The sequence below is a fragment of the Metopolophium dirhodum genome, chromosome 6 (assembly GCF_019925205.1).
Source record: "Metopolophium dirhodum isolate CAU chromosome 6, ASM1992520v1, whole genome shotgun sequence".
NCBI classification, from domain to species: Eukaryota; Metazoa; Arthropoda; class Insecta; order Hemiptera; family Aphididae; genus Metopolophium; species Metopolophium dirhodum.
In genome coordinates, this window is record NC_083565.1 from 20985266 (window position 1) to 21005196 (window position 19931).

At 27.2% G+C, this 19931-nt stretch overlaps 1 protein-coding gene across 3 annotated transcripts in view; it reads left to right on the forward strand.

The window, feature by feature from the left end:
* LOC132947241 (cGMP-specific 3',5'-cyclic phosphodiesterase) overlaps window positions 1–19931 on the forward strand; it is a 105388-nt gene that overhangs the window by 21014 nt on the left and 64443 nt on the right. The window lies entirely within an intron of this gene.

The window sequence follows — 19931 nt, forward strand, 5'->3', positions numbered from 1 at the left end:
ATTAGTATCTTAATAACTATAATTTTAAATAAGTATTTCAATATATTATAATTTACATTCAATTTGAATAAACATAGTGAATATAAGAATATAGATACCCTGAATTTGTGGCATTGTGTGCACTAACATTTGAGAAATTATAATAATGTAATATAAAATGCTCAATATAAATAAATAAGATACCTAAAAGCTAATAATATAATATTATAATATCTATTAACCATGGAACAAGTTGTACATTCTATTGTTGTAGATATATTATACAAATTACAAAGGTACCTAGTAAATCAATGTATAATTAGTAATTCGATTGGTGCCTACTTACCTAAGTATTTGAATCGGTGTTTTAAATAAAACTCATTTTGAACAAAACTTAAAATTTAAGTTATCAATATTTTATAAGTATCTATATTAAAAAACTAAAATGAAACCTGGAAGCATTATTATTAAAAACTTTTACATATAAAAATAACGGGCCTCACTGCATTTTATAACATAAATATTCAAATGTTGTAATAACAATAAAAACTAATAATACTCTATACCATAATGGTTATGAAAAAACTGGTTTAAACCTGGTTATATATGGCGCATGTAAGTGGGACAAGGTATTATGAAAAGCTCATTTTGAAACCTTGTCATATCTTCTGTACTATGTTATTATAAGGCTTTACAGCCGCATAATACGCGTTTACTTATACAAAATTGTATTTTATCGGACCCTGGCAATAATACATGATACCTATTAATGTTGTTAACTTAAAACAGTTATTCCATATTCGAGTGTTTAAAAAAGTCAATTTGTATTATTTCTACGTAGAAAATAAAATAATTTTTAGACATGATGAACATTGAATTTGTTTTACCAAACATGTTTCATAAAGTATAAAATACCTAATCTATGATAATAATATAAATATAGTATACCTTTACAATCAATGTTTGATTAAGATATCAATTTCAAATATGATATGGTAAAATGCACTGTTAATAGAGGTATACTATAAAGTTGAAAATATTGAATTTTATATAAATTCTAGTTTTCAAATTATTAAATTAACTAGATAGGTAGGTACTTACTAAAAAAAAATTGTTACGAGTAAACATCGGAATTGCCAACAATTATTTTTTTTTTTAATTGGATCTTGATTGATCCTGATCCTGGTGACTGGGAAATATAAAAACGAATACATTTTTATTATATTTATAACAAAAAACAAAATTTAGCAATTCGAAACAAAAAAAAGTTAAAAAAAAAGTTTTCAGATATATTTTGTATAATATATTATGGTAAACACATACAAATACATCACATAGGTACGTACGTAAATAGTGTCATCGATATATTTTAAGCTATTATCAGTGCGTCAACTATACTTCTGAGTAAGTGGGTACTTAAGTTTAGACATGGAAAAATGGCAGTCGAAACGATGAATTTGCATATAAATTTAACACATTTTCCGGAGGTGATCATTTAGAATTAGGGAAAACTCAAAGTCTTTATACCCAAAGTAATGAATCGCTTTTGGTAAAACTGGCTTATTCAATTATTTGAATTAATTCAACTCGTGAAGCAAAAATATTATGTGGACATACATAAGAAGCAAATTATTGATTTTACATAAATTATATACAGTGTGATTCATTATACATGCTCGCCTCCATTTTTCTTTTAATATTATAAATATATTAAAATACAGACTATTGGAATTTTAAGTAGGTATGCTTGAACACTATGTTTTAAATAAAATTGCCTAATTTGGATTTTTTATACCATTTGAGAAATGTCATGTTACAATAAAACTCCTTTTATTCAAATGAGAATCGACATTCTTTACTGTAACTTGTTAAACAGATGTTTTCTTGAAAATGTTTGTGTATCTAAAATCTAAATCAAACTTTTAACAAGTAGTTTTTGAGTTATTGAAATGTAAGTCATCTGGTTATCAATTTACATTTTAAAGAAATAAAGTACGATATTCATAAAATAAGTCGATATTGCCATAGGACACTCCTTAAATGGTACGAAAATTTAAAGTAAACTTAAAAATTCAGAATTTGAATACAGGAAAAACGAGAGTGGGCATGCTTGGCGAATCACCCTATATATTAACGACCATTTGGTTAACTTACTGTAAAGTCCTTTCGTACTGAGTACTGTAAAATATGTGTGCCGTTGATATGAAATATGAAATATATTTTTGTAAAAAGTTATAATCTCTAAAATCCAAATCCACTTATTGTAATATTTAAATATTGTAAGAGAAAAAAAATTAGTTTTGAAGATACGCATTGTTTGCCAGTACCTATCTATCTATATAATGAATTGAGAGATGTTTTTTTGCGCATTATCATACAATTCAATAATTCACTGACGTAATAAATTTACGTTGTTCAAAATTTAAATGCCGTTTCTAAAATAAAAATAAAATAATTGAAATTCAGTTTGCATCTTTAATTATTATTGGAATTTTCTGTATTTGGCTTACTTTAAAATATTATGATATATACAACTTATAAACATAAAATATGTTCATTACAATATCTTGAAAATTATAACTTTATACTGCGCATCCTATTAAATAATATGTTTTAGTTCATTGTAATTATCATTATCATAATACATGTACACATTGACTAATAAGACGTGTTCGATAGCCTCACTTACTTTATACTATATTGTGCATTTCTGCATTAATTGTAAATTTAACACTGATTGGAGAATACATGTTTTGAATATTGAGCATGTACAAAGCTAGGGTTCAGTACCAAGTTATTTGATTAAATGTGTAGTTTTAGATTTGAAGATTTGAATCTATATATATAAAAATAAGTGTACATTTTGAATACATTTTATAACTCAAGATCCACCAAACCGATTTCGATAAAAAATTTTAGGGCATATTAAGATTGATATGTAGATGGTTTCTGTGAAGTTTGTATGCTGTGGGATAAGTGGTTCCGGAGTTATGGCCTCTTAAGTGCACACCTGGCGACATGGCCAAAAACAACAAAAACGTCTATACAATTACTTTTATTCGTATATATAACCCATAGCAACCATTAAAAAACAAAAATTTCTATCGTAAATCTCAAAATTTCTGTTTGAGCAAATTCGGATTTAAATTAGCCTATGGCACTCACAAATAATGTGGCTTTGTATTGGTGAAAGAATTTTCGAAATCGGTTCTGTTGTTTCGGAGTTTATCCCGAACATACAAATAAACGCTATCATTTTATATATTAACTAGCTGATCCTGTGTTCTTCGTTGCCCGTTAAATGTACCAACTCTATATGACTCAAACTTTGTTCAATTCGTTATTTAATATTCGGTGTACAGTGTTCAAAATTTATCTTAACTTTTCTGATGCCTGGAATAAAAATTCTGATTCACAGCAGTATATTATCAGGTAGGCAATCTACCTGCGGTAGATCGCGGACCCGGTGCGGTTTGTACGTAAGTGTATGATTTAACTCTAAAGTATCAAAGTTATACCAAGTTTATTTTGATATAATACGGCAGATTAATGTAATCAATTAATACATAGTCCTAACCTAACCTAAACGTACTAAATTCCGACGAATAAAAACCAAATTTAACTCTTTTTAAATTAGCCTATCTTCTTCACAGAGATCTGCACACAAACGTATATATTTTAATATAGGCTATAGCTGATCCTACACGCTTTGTGGCCCGTAAAAAATGACAACTCTTAAACAAATTGTGATTGTTCAACTCCTTTTTGGTGTAACTCACTGCAGTAAGTGCAACTCAGCCACCCTGGTAGGCAATGTATGAAAATTCGATTTGATGAATGCTTGTACCTGATCTGCCCGATTAACCAATAGCAACCAATAATAAATAAATACTATTTCTATTAATTATTTCTTATTATTTCTTATCATTTATAAACAAATATTTCTATCATAAATCTCAAAATCTCTGTTTGAGCACTTCTATTAATTGAATGTAGCGTGATGTTATATAGCTTATGACCTTCCTCAATGAATGGACTATCCAACAAAAAAATAATTTTTCAATTCGAACCAGTATAGCCCCTTACAGTCCCTTTAAGCCCATTTTAGCCCATTTTAGCCCCTTACAGCCCTTTTTTAGTAATAAAAAGTAGCCTATGTTTTTTCTCAGTGTCTAAACTATCTATGTACCAAATTTCATTTAAATCGGTTCTGTAGTTTCGGAGCCTATTCAATACAAATAATCAAATCTTTCCTCTTTATAATAATAGTATAGATATAGAAATAGATAAAAATGAATAATTGTGTGTAGATTAGACCTCTGGGAAGAAGATAGGCTAATTTAAAAAGTGTTAAATTTGTTTTTTTTATTCATCGGATTTTAGTACGGTTGCGTTAGGCTTTTGTATTAATTGATTAAATTAATCCTCCGTAAGGAGAATTAAGTAAAAATGACAAACTTGGTACAATTTTGATACTTAAGAGTTAAATCATACACTTACGTACAAACAGCACGGGGTCCGCGATCTACCTGATAATATACTGCTGCGAATCAGAATTTTTATTCCGGGCAACAGAAAAGTTAAGATACATTTTAAACACCATACACCATACACCATACACCGAATATTAAATAACGAATTGAACAAAGTTTGAGTCATATAGAATTGGTACATTTAACGGGATCAGCTAGTTTAATATAAAAATGAATATTATCATTACATTATTTTAATTAAATTCAAAATATCCCAATAATCTTGATACATTTTTTTTTTCACTATTTATATTTAAAATAAATTGATGGTTGCTTAATTCTTGTACTATTATTATGTTCAAATATTCAGTATTATTATTGTCGGCAAGAAAAATACTAATCAGAATCACCTTTGGAATGAAATTATTGATCATTGCGCGCAAGAACAGTGCACAATCCGGTACCCTTATGTCTTCGTGCCGTACAGGAACGTTTTTAGGTTTGCCTCTATTATGTACTTAGTTTAGCAGGGCTGATGGTAATTTCACTAATTTGCCACCGTAGGATTTTTTTCTTTAGACTTTGAGCCTTGGTCTTAATGACCAATGCAATTATCACATTGTGAAAAATGGAACAATTTCCTTTGTGGCACGTTTTATTGTTAGATATACATTCTACGTAATATACATTATGCTAGCCGATTATCGTCCATTAGTAGGTACCTATATTCGACACAAAATAAATGAATTCGCGAATTTTCTAAGGTAAAAATCAAAGTGCGTTTAAGAAACTTAAGCTTTGACAACATAACTCTAGCAAGCAAAAGAAACATATTGTTAAATTAATAAAAATAATTAATATATTTATAATCACGTGGGTTATAATTAAAAAATAAAAACTATAACACTAACCGATTTAATAATATACTGTAAATATTTTTGATTAAATCACTAAGTATCTAAACTAAATGTACTTGTTTATTATTATATTATTATGAATTTAAAAAAATAAATCAGAAGTATTTTAGATATTATTTGTTTTATTGTAAATATGTGAAAGGCTTTTTAGTTCTCTGATATTTCTGTAACTGAGAATTAAGTATTTGATATTATTATTACATTGAAATTAAAAAATGTTGACAATTCTAAACCTACAGGAATTAAACTGTACTTTTGGCTGTAATTGCACACGATGTGACTAAAATTACTAGCAATTTGTATTATTAAAGCTCTCCATTCACATGTTTTAGTATGTACCTATATAAAGAATTCGCTCAGAATAAAGTACGTTCATAATAGAATATGTTTACATTTATTATTGCTTTTTCTGGAGTATTTGACAAAATATGTATATTGTATATCTGAATAACCTAATGGCCTTAAGGAATTAATTGACAATTCAGGAAATTGTATTTACTTAACTACCAGCACTTGGAATTTGTAATTTTGTTTTCGGATTATTTCGTCGTTATTATTGTTTTCATAAAAACACGACAACGCCATAGGTTTATATTAAGTCTTAAATTATTTAAATTCCTCTAAACATGCCTAAAAGAACTGACGAAGTAAATAGCATGTTTCCGTCATGAATAATGCGTAGGACTGTAAGTACCTATCTACTATAAATGTATTCATTGGTATGTATTTTTAAATGGATTTAAATTTATTTATTTGTCTAAGTAATAATTTAACGGTGTCGTAGAATCTTACAGAATTATATATTATCTTGTAGAGGATATCCGACATTGGAGTCTTAAATCTAACTCAACTCTAATAGTTTAATAATTTCTAAAATGAAAATAAATCTTTTTTCGATATTTTATACCTATCTCCTTAAATAATATTTTTGAATCAATTATTGTTATTTTATTGCTACACTTTATTTGATAAATATTGTTGAAATTCGCGGAGTTATAAACAAAAATGTAAAGGTACCTATTATGTATTATAATAATAAGTCTATAGGTAGACAATGAAGTTTTATTTTGAATAATGATTAATGATATTTGAAATACCGAATTTAATAATTAATAATTAATTATTTATAGTATATCAATAAACCAATAATATTCAGTCATTGAATTCTGGAGGGAGTTTTGGGGATTAAGCTCTTCTATTACTTTTTTACTATTTTGGGAGCACCTCTTCTAATTATTTTCATTAGAACGGAGAGATGATACATCTTCAGTAGTTCAATCAAGTCCAAATCATCATTCTTTAATTTCTAAAATTCGAGCACTGTATTTTATTCATTAAAACATAATGAAAATGTATTTTAAGGCATATTATGTATTTGTCATTGGCAATTAATATTTAATTAAAATATAATACTGTAATTTATTTAGAGTGATTATTATTACAAGTTATACTCTACAAATAGTTGAAACAATAGTTGTATTCTCCTAATTTAAATTTAGCCTTCCTTGTTATGACTTATATAATATATAATATATTTTGTAAGAGATATTAACTATAATTGCATTTTTATAATCTAATATTTTTCATACTATGAATATATTAATTTAAGAAAAAAATTTTTAAAAAGCATTTGTATTTCAAATTGAAATATTATTTTAAGTGCATTTGCATATTTTGTTTTGAGTAAACAAAACTCGTTGAGTTATAAAGGTTTTAGGTACTGAGTGAAACAAAGAATGTATTAGTTTAACAATCTTGTTTTATAATCTGGGTGCAGTGAGGAATGTATTGATTTTACATCAACGTTTTTAATATGAATGAAGTGAAATGCATTTATTAGTTTCACATTGATATATATTTTTAAAACATTCTGCGTGAACATGTTTTTTCTATTGTATGGAAAGAATTATCCAATGACTTTTTCTAGCATCTTTATAGCTCAATAACGTAGTCTCTGTAATACTTCAAAGTTCAAAGTGATGATTTTACGATTTTCTTTATAGCTCCTTTAAGTAGCAGGAAAATCTACCAGTAGTAACCGTAAAAATAGTTCAAAGAAAGTCAGCAAATATGATTTTCATCCTGCTAAGAAAAATTGTACGAATATGATATATGTTTTGCATTCAAATCTAATATTACAGCTCATAATTATTATCTTATGAAGATTTGAGTGAAACGAGAAGAATGCCCTAGTATTGCACACAGTAACGTATCCAATATGGCTTAATTTTAGATTCTGAGCGCGGGGTGAAGAACGTATTGGTTTTACGAATGTCAGATGTGCGTGTGTGGGTGTTTTTATTGTCTCTGACGTCAGGAGTTATACAAAAGATCCAATCTTTAACTTTGAAAGTGATTACTGGTAAAAAGTTATATCTAAATAATGGTACTTGGTAAAAATCCTTAGTAGGTACTTTTGAAACCGTCAGGAAAATATAAAAACAAATAACGAAAAACGAGAATATTTATTTGGTACAAGCATCATCAGTTTTTGACAAACATTTTTGGCGTAATTCAAATTTAAATACCCGCAGATACCAGACATTTTCAGTAGATAATATAGTTTATATTTGTGTTTTCTTTAAATGATATAATTTTCAAAATATTTTAACTCTTTTTGTGCTATTTATACACATTTAAAATATTCCATTTTTTTTTTAGATTTAATCGACTTATGTTAAAAACATTTTTGTTTGCAAGTAAAAAATATTGATGATATAATTCAAGATGATTCTTATAAAAATTTGAAAATATTGATAACACCTTTGATGATCAAATGTTAACAAAATTTAAGTTTTCTATTTAAGTTTACTTATTATCCAATTCAAGTTCTGAAAACATTTTTTTTTTTATTTCAACACTGATCAGTATCAATTAGCGTCTGTATTTTTATCAATTTATAGTATCTAAGTTAATATTTTTTTTTTTAACATTTATTTAGAAAATATACAATCTGTAAGGTTTTTTACAATAGGCATATATGCGGTGTTTATGTGATTTTAACGTGAGTTAACATGATTTTAAGGAACTACTCAACAGTAGTACTTATGGCTTGAGAGATCTAAGTTAATATGAAACTAAAAACTAATTTATTTATTAAATATCACAATGTTTTCACAAATAATTATTTGAAAATGTGTTGGACTTAACGGTTTTATTTTATTATATCAAACTATGAGAAGGAAACTGTTAACACAGGTACATATATATATATATATAGAATATAGAATATCACCAAGTTGTCATTGGCTTATACAAACAATCTCCAGTTGGTCGTCATCACTATAAAATTACGTTGCCATAGTCATCTAAGCGCCTTATGTATATGACTATTGAGCACATATAAATATATATATTTTATATATTATCATATTATATGGGCATAAGATTAATAAGAAAACTCGTTGTTTGTTTAGTAATATTATGAGAAAGGAAAATATGCGTATTTAGTTTACAAGATATCAAAAGATCTTATATTATAAATTATTCGAATGAAAATAGGAATATCGCAGTTGTATAGTTTTCTAACAGGAAATATTTTATGACGGTTGCAGATAGAATGAAAACTAAAATAAATAGAATTTCAAAATTTTGGTTTTTCGTTCACTTTTGTTTCAATTAATTTTTATCTTATAGAACTAAGCAGTAATATTAATTTATATATTTTGTTTTACACTGTCTAAGATGACAAAAACACATTTTTAACAAGCTACCTAACAAATTAAATTGTATACAAAATATGTGGGTACCTTGGTATTTATATCGTGTTTTAGTATGCTTGCATATTGTTCATCATATATTTTAAGGGAACAAACTTTGCGAATATTAATTAATGACTAGAATTATGTCCAACGTGTAACTATAATATATGTTAGTAGTTATAATACGGTACAAATAAGTATGTATACTTTAATTTACAATAATAAAGCATACGAGCCTACTTCCAATGCACACTATAAATTATAATAATTATGACTCTTAAATTGATCCTATTTTTTTTTATGTGAGCAATAATTATAATAAGATAAAAAAACAGACAGGATACAAGAATCGGGTGTTGGGAATTTGTTTCGCTTCGTTCATTTTTATGGCAGAATAATGTTGTTTATTATTATTATAAACTTGAAAGCAATAATAAATCATTGTATTCAAAAGGATACTGAGAGACATTCGGTTTCCTATATAATAGTGTTAATATTATAAAGGGTGTTTTTTTTTAAATTTTCAATTGCTCATGAAATGAATTTATATGAGTATCAAACTAAAGAATTCCTAACTGCATTGTGTATAACAATAATAAATATTATTATACATATAAGTTACCTATACAAGTATCAATTTTAAAAACCAAAAAATACATTTTACATCAAAAAAGTTATTCATATATATATATTAGGTAGGTAATCTTAATTTAAAAAAATAGTCGATAGACAGTCCTCAATTTATTTAAATTATTCTTAGAGTCACATTATAATATATTAGGTAGGTACTTATTAGATATTTAATAAAATTTCATGACAGTTACGTGTCATTTATGTAAAAAAAGCTATTACAAGATAAAGCCATGGTTTTGTTCACCTTTTAACACTTTGAAATTTCTAAAAAATGCTTTGCTTGATTATAATTACAAAAATGATTATATGCTTTAATTTTAACTTATAAAAAAATAATACTCAAAAATATCTTATAAATTAAAAATATATTTTTGATTCGCACTTAAATGTGTCAGATTCTAACTTTGACGGATTATCAAGAACTTTTGAGATGAAAATATATTAATAAAATATTTTTTCAAAAGTAATTTCAATTATATTGAGAATAATAATGTTTAAAAAAATGTCATTATTTATCAAGCCCTAAAAACTTTAATATTTTGGATGAGGGATGGGTTGACATCAAATGTCAAATTTTAAATGTCATATTTTATAGATTAGGTTAATTAATCAAACCAACCAGTCTAAAATGAGTTATAATTTAATATTAAAATTACTTGTGGATATTATGATAATATTAGGTATGTATTAAGTACATACTACCTATTTATTTCATATAAAAAATGTATTCTTTGAAAAATAATACATAAAGTCTATACATTTTTAAGCAAAATAATCATCACGTATGAATTTACATAAACTAAAATTAGTTGTTTCATAAAGAAATAGATACCTACATTAAATGATAAAGGTTCTCGATATTATATGTGTAAGACCAAATATGTGTAGAGTGAAAAATAGCTGAAGTTCGCGTGTTTCTGACGAGCGCAGTTCACACTGTTTCCCCGTCAATTTTCCACCTAGGGAGCTTATTGGTCTCTTAAAATGTGTTGCTGGCAAATTAATGGAGTAGGCTCTGACCTTGACGGCACATCCGGGAAATGGCCTACTTTACGCACAATTTCCCTCTCTCGTCTCCAAACCGCGTATTGACAGAGGATTTGTAAAATAGAATTTCATTCAACTCCAGATGACATCGTCCCCAAAGTATTATTATTATTACAACCACCACCATCATCATCACGTGGGATACGGTCAGGGTGGAACGAGGCGCGGTAACGATTAATGTCCTGCGCAGGTATTTCCCTAAATAAGAGAGACATTTCACGACCGAGTGTGGCCTTTGAAAAGGATTGTTTTGCATTTGATGCGTGTACACTGGTAATGTGACAGAATAAGGGAAAACTTCCACTAATATGCGTCCCTTTCTTCAGGATTTAATTTAACACTGCCACCATGCACCCTCTGGACCAGCCGTGGACCTCTCGTTACAAAGTGCGTGGGCGCGCATACACACCTTTTATATTATTATACCCTTGTAACCGTATACCACATATAGGTCTTCGGACGAAATCCTAATTGCCAACCACGGTGGATTAATGGTAAACGGGTTTGAACTCCGAGGTTGATCGGGACAATTATTTGTGTGTATAAGCTCTCCTGCTCTTTTTCTATAATATATTATACGTACGAAACACCATCGTACCACATACGATTAAACGATAAACAGTAGGTTACTACATATAATATTAGGTATATATATTTTTTTTCAAATGTGTGTTTTTCTTCTCTTGTTTATTTATGTTTTTGAAAATTTACTACCGCAGTCGAAATAAAACCAATCGAAGTGGACGTCGATAAATTACTGTTTGTTTTGTTTGCAGTATTCGAAATCATATTTTTCCGACAATGGGAGTAGTTGGAAAATACGAAAAGCTTTTAATATGTCCCAATGTTTAGTACATAAATTATAATACCTAACATTAAAATAATGTATACTATACAACGTCAATGTCAATTAATAAACATTTTTTACATATAGGTTTATATTTTTATTTTTCCTGTGAACTACCTACTAAAAATATATTACAATAAAGTATACACTGTATAGAAATAATTATTATCGCCATAGTATTCTTAAAAAAATGATTTTTATATTATTATATTTTTGCGCATTTAAACGTGGTTAATTATTTTTTTGGAGATTCGTTTTGATAAATAATTTTTATATGTTTGTGATATTGACGGGCTCAGGTCGAGAATCTCGTATAGGTATATTGGCAATATGTAAATATATTAACAAACAAATTTATTTTTCTAACGTAACTATTTATTTTACCCTTTTGGTCAGACTACTCTTGGTTATTTTATTCCTGAAACGATGCATGCGCTGTCATCATATTAAATTTTAAATGCAATATTTTCGCAGTTATATCAGGACTTTGAGAATAACAAAAGCACAGACAATGCATCGTGTCGTAATGATATTATATTGATTTGTATAGCCGCTCTCAAAATTCAAGTTTCACTTTCAAAGTTAAAATTTATTTGGTGCTTGTATCAGTAATATGTTAAAGTACTCAGTGAGTATAGTACACTTAACTAAATATTATTTTGACTTTGTATGTTTTACAAAATAACAATATTCACTTTCAATAATTATTGTAAAATAGTGGGTGGTTTTCTCTGCTTATTAACGTGGTTTTAATTGCTTATAATATCATATAATATTTATTGGCACCGATATTCAATTAGTTTCGCAAGCGATTTTGTAATTTCCATTAATATATTATTATTATAATAAATAGTAATATACCCAATAGTATTAATTTATATTTTAATTTATATTTTAATTAAGGTTTAAATTAAATGAGTTTTGCAATAAATTGTTATTTTAAGCTCTTAAACAAAGGGGTTTCAGTATTTTCTTTTAGTTTCATTTCTTCATTTGTTCATAAGTATTCCATTTCGAGTAATGCAAAAGTATTTTCGGTCGATTAGAAATGTATTAGAAAAGTAAAAATATTATAATTTTTATTTTTTTTTTATCGTTCAATCCTTAATGGAATACAATTGAACTTAAATAATTTAATATTTATTTTATGTTATAAAGAAAATCAAAAATGTTATTATATAGGTATATTGAATAATTAAATATTTTAACTCTTGAATAAAATCAAATACCAAGCAAAATGAAAATAATAATATAATAATTCAATATAAATTTAAATTTAAATTATAACACATAACAATAAATTATACGCTTCACGTCAAACCGCTAAATAATAATATAAATAATGAAAAATGAAAAATGATCAAATCTGATATCCAATCATCCCCGTTATGCACTTTTATAGTTTCGTGAAAATATAACATCTATAATATTATGATGGTTTATACAATAATTATTTCTAAATTACTATTTTTCAATAGTTCAATTAATGTGATTCATGTATTGTAATAATTTTTTTTACTTTCCTAGTGCAATTTCTATGGTTTAAACTTTTAAAGTATGGACTTTTGTTTTCAAAGTAACATTCAGGAAATTTGTATTGATCATTGAAGGAAATCTAATTGTTTTAATTTTTATACTTATTTAATGGAATCACATACATTCTGTGTTAGACCATGTATATATATTACGACAAAAACTAATATCCAAACATAACATCATGACGTATAGCAATGATATACAATTATTTAAATATTATCCAATTCAATTTGAAGCATTTTAGTATCGTTATATATACGTACTGTTTACAGGCATTTGAACTTAAATATATTTTACTTTTTCTCAAATTTAGGTGCTATAAATAATTATAATACTATTTGTTTTAATGTGACATTTGATAATACCTTACTCGTATTTTCTAGCGCACCATCGCTAAATATTTAAGAAGTCGTTTCTCATATTACTCTTGAAGAAAATATTTTGTATAAGTATGTTTACTTTCCTAAGCCTTAATACAGAACGTCCGTTATTTCATCATCGCTATTAAAATATTAATATACGAATTATTTTAGTATTCATTTAACAGCATTGAGATTATATTATCTGAAATTAATATAAAATTAACATAACATTTTTTTGAGATATTATATGTGTCTCATACTTTTACGGAATTTCAAAATATTTAATTATTTAACCAACTAACCAGTAAATATCGTTTTATGTATAAAGTTATCATAATAATGATAAATGTATTCTTATCAGAGTTATTGATCAGAATTGACGAATAATATATGTATTATTATTGTATTTAGGTATGTTGGTGATGTTCACAATATTTATTTCCATTGGACAGAGAAGATTTATTGAATGGAGTGTATTGACTATTGATTAGGTACCTACTTAACTTCTATTGTTTTAATTTTTTATTCAACTTTTTATAATTTACATTAATATATTGTTTGAACGGTCATTTACACTTTTAACATATATAATAATATAATATAATATAATATGTATTAATTGTATGATATCAATTGTTAATTATTTACTTAGCTTGGACCTCGAAACGTTTGTTGACGTTATTCGCCTGTAGGTTTAATTATATATCTAAAATAATATTCTATTGTATGTATTATGTTCGCAATACAACCTAACTAAAACGTAATTTGCATAATATGACTAAACATGTGGGGCTATTAAAACATCGGTCTTACAATATGTATTTAATTATTGTGTAGTGAATATTAAAACATTATATACACCTAGAAAAATAGGTAAATTGAATATTAATTGTACGGTTGACATGATCGATCGGTAATTTCTATGGTTAAATCCTAACAAATTCGCCGCGCCGTTGGCCGTCTGTCCTTTTAATGTACTTATGCGTTTACTGCATATATACCGGCACTCCGAACGATATAGCTATTTGATGAAAATCGAAGTTTGACCTAATTCGTACTTGTCATATACACGTACATCTCTAAAGTAAGTTTGCTTTGCCAATCAATGGGATCGTGCCAGTTTACCAAAATGTGAAAACCTAAGACCATGATATAATACGGTTTTCGGCAATATAACACTGCGGGGATGTGCTGATTCAGTGGTTTACACGGATCATGGATAGTAAACAGGTATATAACCCAAGTAAACCGATTTCTCTTTTAATAATAATATTTATACACCACGCGGTAAATTCGGGATATCGGAATCAACTATTTTAATATAGAAAATAATGGTATTTACAATAGAAATTGTATTGTTTAAGTGGTAAATACCAGTCGAACGTCTTATGGACACTTTGATGTAAACCACGTAATGTAAATATTACATTTAATACGCATAGGTAATCATTTCCAATTTAATATTATAATAAACATACTATGATGAATGGATAAAAAGCTTTAAACTATCGATAAGAACTGTTAATGGATTCGATATTGTTTGGTATTTATTTTTTTGCTACCTAGATATTATTATGTCAAACCATATATTTGAATACTCTAGTGGAGACATATTATAGAGATGATTTGTTTTTAAAATAACATTTAAACTATACAGAGTTTAATATTTGAAGTTTGAACTGATTTATTGACAATTTTAGCACATGTCAGATTAAATATATTTAATATTGCAATTATTATATGTCATGTAGGGGTGTTTGTTTGTTTATTTATTTATTTAATTATTTACACCAAATATTTAAATAATATAATTAATATTAATAATATTGTTTCATATAATACATTATATATTATTTTTTTTAAATTAAACAAGAAGTATAAGTTCTTGTGTATTCACAATCATTACGATATCACATACGATTATAAGCATATACATATTATATAATTTTAATTTGTTGTAGGTAATATATTATGTTTATCGAGTAGCGTTAAGCACTTAAGTGTTCTTGTAAATTAATTATTGCCAGGTAGGTACATTTCATAATAATTATAATGTTTCTTTAAAAAATAAAAAATAATAAGTAATTTGAATTTCATTGCATCTGTCGTTAAAAACAATTAACTAACTTAAACATAAAGTAAATAATTATAATTGTTCATCGTGCAATTTACAGTAAAACCAATGTATAGTATGTTTAAATTATTTTTGTGGTAAGGTGCATTAAATTTTATTATTTTATTTACCATAAATAAAAAGATCAAAATGACTGTTTGGCATTCAAAATATATTTGAATTATTTACAATATTATACGTAGGTAAAATTTAGCCATATAGTAACTTCAAAGATGTTATAAATTATAGCCTTGTAGAAACAAACAATCGTTCCGGTATTGGATGGTTTAGTTCAATGTTTATGGATGTTTTTTTAACTGAGATTAAAAACCCGTTAAAATAAACCACTCGTTTTTATTAACGAAAATATTAATACGCAAAACGTTATCGATAATTTTTAGCCACGAATGTTTGCCTATTGCTGTCATATTTATTTATACGATTAAAAAATTAAAAAAAAAACAAAATTTAATCATTTTTATAATATTAATTCAGGTACCTACCTATATTTATATACTATCAATCTATCATAATAATTTATTTAAAAAAAAAGATAATATTATTGTCATCATAAAATTTAAAGTTGGATGAAAGAATAGCTGATCTTCAGCTGATTTGAGTTCCCTACAAGTTCGCATTATTGCATCAATAAAAATATATTATACTATTTACTTTACTATTTGGAACTGAACAAAATCCTCTAAATGTATATTTTTTGAGGCGTATGGTGATTAACGATATTGATGTATATCATAGAAAATTAGTAGACATAAACGGATTCCTGCCGATATCAACAAATGTTAAATTTGCGAGGGACTGATTTTCAAGGGGGTTAACGTCAATATTTGATACGGTTGTTATCCTTATTTAATTGAAACTATGTAAGGGACTGAGGGATTTATTTAGGTGTGTTACTATTTTAGCCACGTTGTCTTAGGTTGTAAGTATAGACGTATAGACCACGAGAGGAAGTCTTTGAGAGTTAGTTTCTCGAAAAGCACTCAAGTTAAATGGAGAATCATCGATTTCCCACCCTGCCCACCCCACCAAGGTATATATATATATATTATACACTTCTCAAACACACATTCCTTATATGCGTTTTTCTCGCCGTCTTGCAAGTCATAATTTACTGCTTTTAACAAAAACTACTCCCTAAATATTCACAATAGACATTAAAAAACAAAGAACCGTGAAAATACACTGCACTATATGGGCCCATTATCTGTTTTCACGTTCTAATGTGCTCTTCGTTTTACATAATTCAGCTAGAAATGTGGCAATATTAAAGAAAAAGGACTTTTTATTGTTATCTCAGCACTTTGTTCTACTTGTTGCTTTGAGTATAGTAGAAATGCTTTTAGTGGACGAAGAAAGGAAACGATTTGTTAAAAGAAACAACATACACATCTAGGTACTTAAAATAAATTACTTAATGTAGCGAAAAGTGACGTGAAATAATTCACTTATAGTTTAATATTATAATACTGAAATTGTTGAAATCTCGATTGAATTATTTTGATAGCTATAGGTACCTGAATAAATGTACTGCACGCCATGAGAAAAAAGATTATTCAAGTTAAGATAAGTACTATGTTGTTAAGATTGTATGTCATATTATTAAATCGTATCATTCCAGCGCGTTTGCTTTGACGGGTAAAATACTAGTAGAAATATGTCGGACGGTTATTAGTCAAATAAATTCTGGAAAATTAACGACGCCTATATGGTTTCAGATGATACGTGGACTCTCGTTTTTAATGATTTGTAATAAATATATACAATGATTCATAAAGTTTATATTATTATCACGCGTAATGATAATAATATTTGCGCAACGCATTCAGGTCATGGCACTTGACCGTCCTTGCCACATAATATTATTATTATTATAAATTTATAAACAAGCGTTAGATACTCGTCATATATTATACAATATACACGATATTATTATTACACAAAATATATACAACGATAATATTGCCTTATAATCTAATCGTGATTCGATTTTGAACGATCGGCCATGGGTTTATAATACGGGATGAACCTAATTGCAATAGAATCGGCGTAGGATATATTATTATTCTGGATGATTAAACGACGTTGCCCGAAACAGCTATATAGTAATCGCAAAAACATGGAAACAACTTACCATCGTCCCTCGCATATTATGATCTCTATTTAAAACCAGCAGGCTTCAATCAGGTTCCATGTCGATGCGATCTAAATTAATTATATTATTATTATACAAAATTATTCTGCTTAAAATAATATGTTGGCCGAGCTATTGCCTATTGGGTATTAAAGGATAACACATTTGTATAACATTAAGATATATCTTAATTCGTGGTAATTAGGTACATTATTGGTCACGGGACTATCATCGGGGATAAAAAAAATGTTAACCTCTCCCGAATGGGGCAACACTGAAATATATACCACGGTCCTTACAAAACATAAACTTGTGGTTACATCTTATAATATGTTCATATTATAACCTCCCTGCATGACGCGTAAACATTTTTCTTTCGTGAAATTGTTTTCAGTCTGGTTGTTGCATAGACCCCTTAGTGCATTACCTTTGCCTTGATCATGTGAACGCAGAGGTGTGACAAAAAATAGTATGTGTGACTCGTGCGGGAAGGCAATTTCAGTCTTGGGCAAAATGCGGCTGAAATAGCTCACTTACCTACTTCAATGACGTTATATATTATTATTATTGTTATTATTACAATATATATAATATATATATATATTTTTTTTCAATAATGACGTGTAAACTCTATGTATAAATATTTCTAAATATTTAAGTTTAGTTTTTATATAGTGTTTAAAGTAAAGTTAAGTAATGTTTTCAATTAATTCAACTATTTTTCTTCGACTTCAAATAGCTGCCGACACAGTACTTAGCGGGCTAAGTTTCAACCGTGAAGTGATATTCTGTCATCATATTCTTTAATTTAAGTATTTGTTTTTTTTTAAGATAAAATGGTATTCATTTGACGTTTACGTTTGATAAAATATATTTTGATCAATTGTTGTTTTTCACTCTTTTATAATATTATGAACCAAAATTCACGCTTTATTCGACTAGCTCCACCCAGAATGGAGTAAGTATTCATTCACATTATATTTTGATCATACGTTAAGATTTCAAAAGTTTTCAGTTACCCATAGGGCCATAGAGGCAATACTTTAAATTACAAATCAGATTAGCACCGACTAAATGTAATCAAACTCGAATAAGAAACTTTCAATAATATTCTACGAAGTGAATAATGAATTACAGAACTTTTTTTTATTGAACTTTGTTAATTAATTTAAATACTTTACAGTAGTTTTAAATTCTTTTCTTTTTTTTTAAAAAAAAAACGATAGTTTAAAATATTTAGTTGTGTATATTTGAAATTTACATAATGTACCTTCAAAATGATTATGAACAAAATGTGTTATTTATAGAGTTATCTATATATTGTACAACACATAGACGTTTAAAAATGTACTCACAATTTTATTATTTTAATCTAAAATATTATATATGTTTTGATTTCCTTATTGATGTAACAGTTAAAGAGCTTAAGAGAATCAATGATGTTACTGATTTTATGATATTACGTATTGTTTTTACATACCTAACTTGTCTTTATCATTTATTTGAAATTATTAAAAAAATAAATTCTAATCATAGACTTCTCTATCACGATTTGGTAAGCCTATCTGCAGGTTAGATGATTTGGCATTCATTACGTTTTTGAGTACCAGTACCTATATATTTTCAAAGTAATATATTCTGTAACACTGTCCTTCGCTTAAAATGTAATTAAAACTGGAAATTTTTCACAGTCAGCCCCAGTAACCTGGAACCTGGTGGTAATTTTGCCTGGCTGAATCAGCGGCGTGTCCCGATAAACATCTCACTCATGACATGAATGGATCGTCAGTTTTTGTCTTAGACGCATCGCCTGCACTTTACTGGGTTATTCGTGTTATTTGTCGACGTCATACTGTGAAGTAAACAAATTTCAAAATCTATATAAAATTTAAATTACAGTTAATTGATCACGCCTTACGATATAAAATGTAATTAAATAACGTCCAAACCGGCTTAACGAAGGAATTGTTTTTAACTGAAAAAACGATTCATCTGTGTAAATGGTTACGCGTACGATTGCGCAAATCTTCGGTTTTCGTAACCATTTAAAATATTGTAATTTTGTTAATAAACAAATGGGGTTCATAACCTTTTTAGAAATCAAAGTAAAATGACAACAATTTTAATATAATATTAGCCTAATCGGGCTTTTGTCCAGCGCGCAACAGGTAC